Source organism: Petaurus breviceps, unplaced genomic scaffold, assembly GCF_028583685.1.
Source record: "Petaurus breviceps papuanus isolate PSGF00001 unplaced genomic scaffold, PetGlider_PUasm1.0 126, whole genome shotgun sequence".
NCBI classification, from domain to species: Eukaryota; Metazoa; Chordata; class Mammalia; order Diprotodontia; family Petauridae; genus Petaurus; species Petaurus breviceps.
The window spans coordinates 55844062-55853476 of record NW_027185655.1 but is presented as its reverse complement, the minus strand read 5'-3'; the positions used below and the strand labels follow the sequence as shown (position 1 = coordinate 55853476).

The window sequence follows — 9415 nt, the reverse complement described above, 5'->3', positions numbered from 1 at the left end:
AGGAGCATATGATTTAGAGCCTTAAGGAGCTTTAAAAATATGCTAGTTAAACTCCATCATTTTACAAGTGAAGAAATGGAGGACTTGAGAGATTTAGTACAAAGTGGGTAGCCACTGAACTGAATTGGTTGAAGCATCAGTAAGACACAGAAATGGAAATAGGAGACTGGTACATTTTAGCTTTGCCACTAACAAGCCACGACATCTTGGGCAAATTGCCTAAATTCTTTGAGTTTTACTGTCTTAATGGTAAAATGAGAAGGCTGGACTATATGAGATCTAAGAGTTCTTCTAGATTTATGACTCAATAGCATAGAGAAAGTTCTAAGACAAATTTAGCTCAATAAACTGCTCCTGTGGTGTTGGTATTGAAAGCTAAACCATCCTTCTGGGTCCAGACAGGATTGGGTTTAGGCCACCACAAATTGATTGGTAGGTGCCTTATTGTACAACATCTTTGAACAATAATGTCAGTGATTATTTCTAGAAATTTATGTGCTTATGGACCATCCTTAATTATAAACAAGTATTCAGGATGCCAAACTGAACTATAGTGGGATAAAGAAACTCAGAGTCAGTAAATTTGAAAAGGCAGGGTGGTGTTGCATTGGGGATAGAACACTGGACTTGGAATGAGGAAGACCTGGGTTTGCATCCTGCCTCAGACTCTTACTGACTGGGTCAGTCACTTCCCTTCTCTCAGATTTGGTTCTCAGATCTGTAAAGTGAGGAGTGTCCTTGATGACCTTTCTCCCCTAAATTGATGTGTCTCTAAAGAAATGAATAATTAAGGCAAATATGACCCTTTCCAAACTTCAACTACAGATTTTACTGTGTTAGAAGACTTATATTTATACTGACCTTAGAGGCCACTTGTCCAACTCCCTCATCTTACAGATGAGGAAATTAAGTCACAGAGAGGTTATGTGACTAGCTCAAGGACACTTGGGTGGTAAGCATCATAGGTGGGATTTGAGCCCAGGTCTTCTGACTTCAGAACCCATGCTCTTTCTACTGTTCTGTGCTGTCTCCACCATTATTTGGAATAGGCCCCAAAAAATACTTCTTTGCTTTCAGAATCTAATATTAGATAGTGCAATGAACATGGAAGGACACAAAAAAGCAGAGTTGGTTTGTTTGTTTTGGTAGACTGTTCGAGTAAAGGAATGTCAAGAAAACTGTTGTAAGCTTATTCTGCTTGTGAATTTATGTTTAGATATATCTGTCACTGGAGAGGTTGTGGACTATGGTGGAATTATGATGAATTATGCTGTTCATTTCCAGATAGAGGACAGATTCATTACAGATTGAGACATACACACATATACAACATGTGCTTACCTGGGTCTCTGCTGCAAGGAAGGGTTCTATTGGGGAGGAGGCAGAGTTTGGGAAATGAGAGCAACATAAAAAAATCATCCGTGAAATCTTTATTTACTTTATTTTATTTTAAAAGAAACATCTGAAACTGCTAGAATTTTTTTGCCAAGTTGCTTTGTTTTCCCCCTGGGAACGATTCTTGATTAGACCAGAGAAGTGAACATTTGGTTTCCACATTCCCAGGCCCTTTCCTCACCTGTTTTGAACTGTTCTTTGGCCAACAGCAGCTGTAGCTTGTTTCTCAAGTCCAGCCATGAGGCCACTGGCAGGAACTCAACCATTTGTTGTTGGCATCTTGCTTGAATTGAGGGCTGAACACAGCTCTGCAAAATGGTCCTGGAGAGACACAGAAAAGGGCTTGGGGTCACGGATGGGGAGTCAGGAAAGAACCAGACAGAGAGGGAAACAGGAACTCTAACACAATTCAACAGGAAGTTTTTCCCATGGTTAATGTCACATTGAGGATGAGGATGCCCTAAGTGCTGCCTCATTGCTCACATTTTGGCTGACGGCTAGCTCCTGGATCATGGTATCTCCTTCCCCATGTTACTGCCTCCTCACAATTCCTCTTCTATAAGGAGAGAGCCAGGAATAGGAATTTTGGTTAACTTGTCATTTGGGAATTAGTTTACTTTTAAATTCAGATAAGTGGATTTAGCCTAAACCAGTTTTCAGGGGAAGAATCTGTGGGTTGAGAGAAGAAGAAAGAGACAAGAAGGGTAGTAGACCAAAGAATTCCAAATAACAAAATTCTCATTTATATAGCATGGCAAAGTCCATCTTATACTTTCCTCACAACAACTCTATAAAGTAGGTTTTTTTTTTGGTCTGGACTGATGAATTTTGTAACTGTATGGTACTCTTAGTGTGGACACTCTCTCCATCTGTTGCATATTGGCAGTTTATAATCTTAGATAGTTCTCAGGGGCATTGAAAGGTTAACTGAATTGTTCATGGTCCTATAACTATTATGTGCAGAGACAGGATTTGAACCAGGTCTTTCTGACCCCAAGGACAGATCTCCATTCTCTACTAGTTGAGTATATGATGCCAATAATATATTCTCCATTTTTACAGATGTGGAAACTGTGATTCAATGAGATTAAATGACTTTTCTATAATTTCATAAAGTAAGTGGTAGAATCAAGAGCCAAACTCATCTCCTGCTTTGAGAAGAAGCAGAAATAGTGCTGGGCTTGGAGCTAGAGGATTTGAATTTAAAACTCAGATCTATTACTTACTGTGTGATCTTGGGTTGATCATTTAACCTCTCTGGGCCTCAGTTTACTCATCTGTAAACTAACAAAGACCTTTCCTGAGAGGCTGATGCCTGTAAATCCTTGTGCTATAATTCTCATCGAATCTCTACCACTGATTAAAAAGCCCCATGCAATTTTTTTTAATATATTCAGCAGTGACCTTTTGAATGTGCAGGGGATGATTAGAAGATTCATTATGTGAATTGGGTCCCTTTGGGGAAATGGCTTACTCTGGGATCCTAATTTTTCTGAGCCCTCTTTGGATACCTTTCTCTTGAGTGATGATGAGAGCCTTGTGACTCATTCCTCCTTCGATGACTCCATTCTGCACATATTCAGTACAGCGTCTGACAGGTTCTGCCTCTGACTGACTACATTCACCTATAAGAACTTAACAGTATTTGGCAGGGCTTCAGATTTCCTTTGCCTTTCCGGAATTCCTTTGTTTCTGGAATGATTGAAATTACATTACTCTCTCTATTCACCTGCTCATTACCTTGGGCCAGATCTTCATTATCACTTACCTGCACTATTCCAATAGTCTCTTAATTGGTTCATGCTTCAACTGTTTAATCCATACTTCATAAGCTGCCAAAATCACTTTCTTAAAGCACAGGACTGAAGACAGCTCTCCCTTCTTCAAAAACCATCAGATGCTCCTTATATCTCCAGGATAAGAGCTAACATTTATAGGGACTTTAAAGTCAGCATGGAGTTTTACGTATATTATTATGTCCCCACAATAACCTTGTAAAGTAGGTAATATAATTACCCCCATTTTACAGATAATGTCACTGAGGTTGAGGTTAAGTAATTTGCCCAGGGTGACACAGGATCCTAGTAAGTATCTGAGGTGAGTTCAAACCTAGACTCCAAACCCAGCACTCAACTCAACTTTACCATGCTGACTCTCAGGATCCTTATCTTCTCTCAACATTCACCTCAGGTGTTACCTCCTCCAGGAACTTTTTCTTGATCCCTTCAGGTGTTAGTCTTTTCTCCTTCCTCAAATAACTGTATATAGGTTGCATATTCCCAATATCACATAAGATTCTTAAGGGTAGGGACAAATGAGTAGTCAAATCTATAGTTGGTCATATCTCATTCTGCATCTCCACTCCGTCACCTCTCTACCAAGGGGTGGGAAGCATGTCTCATCAGCAGTGTTCTGGAGTCATGATTGGTCAATACATTTATCATAGGAATTATGCCCCTGTTGAACGAAGCACACTCTTTGACCCAAAAGTGCATTGATATACCATAACCATGCCAACATTAACCATTCCTTTCTATTCTTTGCCAATGTGCTGGACGTTAGGTGAAAAGCCTCAAGGTTGTTTTTATTAGCATTTCTTTTATTAGTGACTGGAACATGCTTTCATACGGTATGCAATTCTTTTGAAAACTGTTCATATCTTTTTTTTTTTTTGCTTTTTGGAGGGCAATTGGGGTTAAATGACTTGCCCAAGGTCACATGGCTAGTTTTTGTGTTAAGTGTCTGAGGTCAGATTTGAACTCAGGTCCTCCTGACTCCAGGGCCGGTGCTCTATACACTGTGCCACCTAGCCGCACCTGTTGATATCTTTTGACCATGCTTCTCAGTCAGTCAATATGCATTTTATTAAACACCTACTATGTGCCAAAAAGCACTGTGCTTTCTTATTGAGAAAAGGCTTTTGGAACAGACCATTTTGTTACTATTAACATACTTGTATAAATGGTCTGCTAGAACACTAACATTTTCTGTACTGAACTTTTATTCTCTTTTCTTTAGTCATTAGTCAACTTTTAGTTAGATTGAGCTATTTGTTCAATTTGTAGATTGTCCAAACTTTTTTTCTTACTGTGGTCTGGCTAATTAATTAAGTTAGGTTAGGTAACACTGTTAGGTCTAGGACCCCTACAGGACCCAATTCACATAACAAATCTTCTAATCACCCCCTGCACATTCAAAAGTGCTGAATATTAAAAACAAATTACATGGGACTTTTTAATCAGCAGTATAGATTGGATGAGAATTTACAGATACAAAGATTTACAGACATCAGCCTCTCAGGAAGGGTCTTTTGTTAGTGTTTTTCCCTGACAATGGTGGAAAGAAAATTGAACATAGTGTATGTGTGTATGTGTGTGTCTACTTTTTGTGGTGACAAAGAATTGGAAATTGAGGAGAAACATTTGGAGAATGGCTTAATAAGTTATGGTATATGGAGGTGATAGAATGGTACTGTGCTATAAGAAAGAACGAAGAGGCTGGTTTCAGAGAAAACTGAGAAACCTTGTATGAACTAATGTGAAATGAAGTAAGCAGAACCAGGAAGACAATTTCTACAGTAACTACAAGAAAACAACGTTGAAAACCTTAGAAACTCTGATCAACACAATGACCCACCACAGTTCCAGAGGAATTATGATGAATTTTGCTGTTCACTTCTGGATAGAGAAGGATGGATTCAGTACAGATTCACACACACACACACACACACACACACACACACAGAGGAAATGGATAATGCTGGAATTTGTTTTGCTTGATTCTACACATTTACAATGTGACTTTTGTTTTTCTTGCTTTCTCAATAAGGAGATGCGGGAAGGGAAAGAAAGACTATCTTTGTGAAAATAAAATTTAACTTAAAAACACATTTATAGTTCTTGACTTTTTCACAGTTGTTTTCCTTTAGAATATTGTAGTTGATGCACACTTGTTCTCTTGGTTCTGCTACTTTATTCCACATTAATTCATATACATCCTCTCAGGCGTCTCTGAACTCACTGCTTTCATCATTTCTTATGGCACAATAATATTCTATTACGTTGCTATGCCATGATTTGTTCAGTCATTCCTTACATGATATCTACCCCTTTAGTTTCTAATTCTTTGCTACAACAAAAAGGTGCTGAGTGCTTTTCTTTTTTCTTTGATTTCTTTGGGATGTATACTCAGTAGTAATATTACTGGGTAAAAGGATATGCACAATTTAGTGATTTGGGGGAGAGAGGAATAGTATCAAATGTTTTCCAAAATAGTTGGATCACTTTAACCACCAGTAGGGTGTCAGTATGCCTGTCTCTTCATAACTGCTCGAGCAATTATCTTTCTCTTTTTGGGTAGGAGAGCTTAGTATCACAGGCAAACGAGCTACTGCCCCTCTTTCTCTAACCCCCACTTGGGAAATGTTGGCAACAACACTCTTCCCTAATTTCTCCCTTAGCCAACCCACAGGAGTCATTTTCCCTTAGTCAACACCTCTATTCCAATTTTTATACAAGAGCTTGGGAGTCCTTTGGGAGAAGACCACAGAAGGGGGAAAAAATTTCTTAAAGCAAATTGCCTCTGAAGGGAGCAACTAGCTCTTGTTTTTGTTGACCAAATCTCTTTCCACAACTTAAATCTAGTTGTTCATGACTCATCCAGATGGGTGAAGGTCTGGATTCATGGAACTTAATCTTTGTCTGATATTTGGGGGCTTACAAGAATTATTAGTAAAAATCAGAATGAAAAGATTCTCCCTCATTTGGATCAGCTCTCAGTCTGGCACTATAGAAAGAGTCAAACCTCAGTCCTTTTATTACGTATCTCTGTTCATTATCTGGCTCTCTCCTTTGCAGCCCCCTTGTTTGCAAATAAGGGAACACAAAGATCAAAAGTAATAAGAATGATCATGTTTCACCTAGCTGGCAAAAAAATTCAAACCTCTTAAACATGAATGAGAACAATGCCTTTACAAAACGGAGTGAGCAGAAAAGAGCGGCATGGTGGAGAACCTTCAAATTAGGAAAATCTGGGTTCAAATTCAATGACACTAGCTGTGTGACCTTGGGCAAGTCATTTTACCTTTGCTTCAGTTTCTTCCTTTGTAAACTGATGGAATTAGGCTTGGTGGCCTCTAAGTAGCCTTTTACTTCTAATTCTATGATCCTGACAAATATCTACTGTCCCATCGGCCAGAGGGTAAAGGGGAGGCAAATACCCCAAATTCCATACCTTTATATTTCTTTTCCCAGGTAGAAAGCTGACCACCACCAGTAGACCAGACATCTCAGAGCTTCAGACTGTTCTAGTCTGACTGAAATTAGAGACAGCTGCAGTGCCTGGGGCTCAGGCCCCACAATCTGTTACACCTTAATGTTCAGCTGTTCAGTCTCTTAACTCACATCATTCAGTCTGCTCCTCATCTCAGTGCTGAAGATAGCCTCAGTCCCTCCCCAAGCCGGAAGAAACAATGCTGAGATACATTGGAAAAGATTCAATGTGAAAATGTGAGTTGGAACCTTGGAGTTGTTTTAATTTGCAGTTCTCTTATTGTATGTAATTCAGTGCATTTCTTCATATGCTTGTTGAAAGTTCGCCTTCTCTTCTCTCCTCTTTTCCAGAGTCTGGTCAGCTTCTCAAAGACTGAGAATGTGATGTAAGCCAAGGTGCTCAGTGATGGTTAAGAAGGACTAGTAGCCAAAAGAGAGGAACCAGAGTTGCTCCCAGGTCTGGCCAATTAGACTCACTCTTCCCTTCTCTCCCCCTTTCCCTCCCAGAAATGTTTTGTCATGCTCACAGGATGAATAAAGTTATGCAGACTACTTACCACTTATACCTAGTTTTCATGCCGTATATATATTACGCTTCTTGTTAAATGTGTCAGATGAACTTTGTTGTAAATTCTGATTGATTACAACACTAACCTCTTCCATGCTCAGTCTTTGTACTCTACTCTTCAACAGTATGACCTTTTGACAATTGAAGTAAATTAGGACCATTTCTTTCTACTCTTTTTTTTTCCTTTTGCCCAAATCAATCTTTGTGAGTCTTTATGTCTACCCTGAGACCCTCACTGTTGTCTCTATAGAATTTGAAACTAGAGAAAATGTTTTCATCCAACTGGATTCTTATAAACCTTTCAAGGCTTTCTTCATGCACTGTTAGTAAGGGCTACTCCTCTGTTGATGGATACTTTGAAATCATCTCTTCTCCTGGCTTGCAGGCATGTTTTCTTTCAAAGAGTTCTTAAGTTTTGTGTTTATTCATAGGTTTTAAATTTTTCAATGGGAACAACAAAAAAATTCAAAATCATCCCTAAGTAGATTGTTTTAAATAGCAGACTCTTTTCTGAAGGAACATGTCTTGCATAATTTTATTTCTTCCATCAGTCTTTTAACTTCCTTTAAAAATTTTTTGACCATTAAATTTGTTGAGCACTATAATGCCATGCACAGAAGCTTTCCAGAAGAACTGCTACTGTGAACAGCTTTTTTTTAAGGTTCTGATTACTCAGTATAGTGATCACTCTATTCCATAACAAAAGCAAAACATCCATGGAAAATCAAGGTACAGCATAATTCAAAATACAGCATTTACCATATTACCACTTATCACAGAAAATCACAATATAATATTCATAACATGGTCTCAAAGTAAAATAGTCACTCTTATGTTAATTCAATCAGTCACAAAATAGTCACTCTTAAGTTAATTCAATCAGTCACTTATCAGTAGTATCAAAGTACACAAAGTCTTCCACTTTTGGGGAAAAGTCTTGTTAACTCAATCAGTCACTAATCAGTAACAATAGTCAAAGTACAGTCACTTATTCAGCCAAGTCTTACTAAGTATCATTCACAAAACCCTCCACCCCTTAGGTCACTAGTAAACTATAATTCCATAATTACTCAGTACCCAAGGAGAGGTGTTTTCTTCATCTTGATTTGGGGCCTGTTCTCAGATTCCCTGGATCCCCTTCCATGGTCCCAGATTCTACCTGGATTCAATGGCAGACAGCTCCCAGTTCCTTGACCAGCTCTCTGGGCAGGTCCTGTTCCACACTGGTGTTCACAGGGTCTGGTCCATGTCAGCTCCTTCACCATTTCTACTCCAAGGAATTCAAGGCTCAACCAAGCCACAAACAAACAAATTCTCAGCATCCTGGTCATGCTTCAGTCACCTGGGCTTCTGGCTCCTGGGCTCAGGGGCTTCGGGGGTCCTGGGATCCTGTTCAGAAGAAGCTCCACCACCACAAGTTCTCAGGATTCAGTTCTCCATTCTTCTGTAGCTTCTCTGCCACCAGATCTCAGTCTCAAGGAAATTCTGACTGTGCCTCTCTGGGGCTTTTCTTATATACACAGTATTACCTACTTCACTTCCTTCAGCCAACCTATTCCTGTTACATCAGTTAACAGGAGATAGGAGTTCATACCTTCTGTTCCCCCAATCAGAGGCTTGATCAGTTACTACGTGTTAAGTACCTGCTACTTTTGCCAATACAAACGGATCTTCAAATTCAAAATTACATTACCATTACAAGCACATATCCCCTTCTATTTGCATAGTTGTGGTGAAGTGGATAGAGAGGCAAATTTGGAATTAGGAGACCTGAGTTCAAATCCAACCTCTGACATATTTAGTGTGACACAGGGCAAATCCCTTCATTTCTCAAGGCCCCTGAGAACTCTGCAAAGACTAGAAGCTTCAGGAAAGGGACCAGCCTACATTGGTAAAGGAAATCTCTGTGTCAGATGTGTGGCTTTAATACCAGCATCCTGTCAGTTCAGGTTCGATGTTAGCAAAAAAAGAACCACTCACAAACTGTTGTACCTTTTATACAAGGAGGTTTGCTTTGCTCTAGCACAGCAAAGATATGCAAGGATAACATAGTATTTGCCCCTTTACCCCATCTCCATATGGAACCAGGTCTGGTCAGCAGGGCAGGGTAAAATGACTCACATGGGTTTCAAAAATCCACTGAGTCGGAAGATGACCTTTGATGACAAGACAGTTTCATCAG

General features: G+C 39.4%; 1 long non-coding RNA gene across 1 annotated transcript; it reads right to left on the bottom strand.

Annotated features, from left to right (window-relative positions):
* Nucleotides 1-1420: 1420 nt before the first annotated feature.
* Nucleotides 1421-6755, bottom strand: LOC138170334 (uncharacterized). Its single transcript, XR_011170579.1, has 2 exons — nt 6628-6755; nt 1421-1716 (listed from the first exon to the last, which is right to left on the bottom strand). It is a non-coding gene; the product is annotated as an uncharacterized lncRNA (long non-coding RNA).
* Between the last annotated feature and the right edge of the window lie 2660 nt (nt 6756-9415).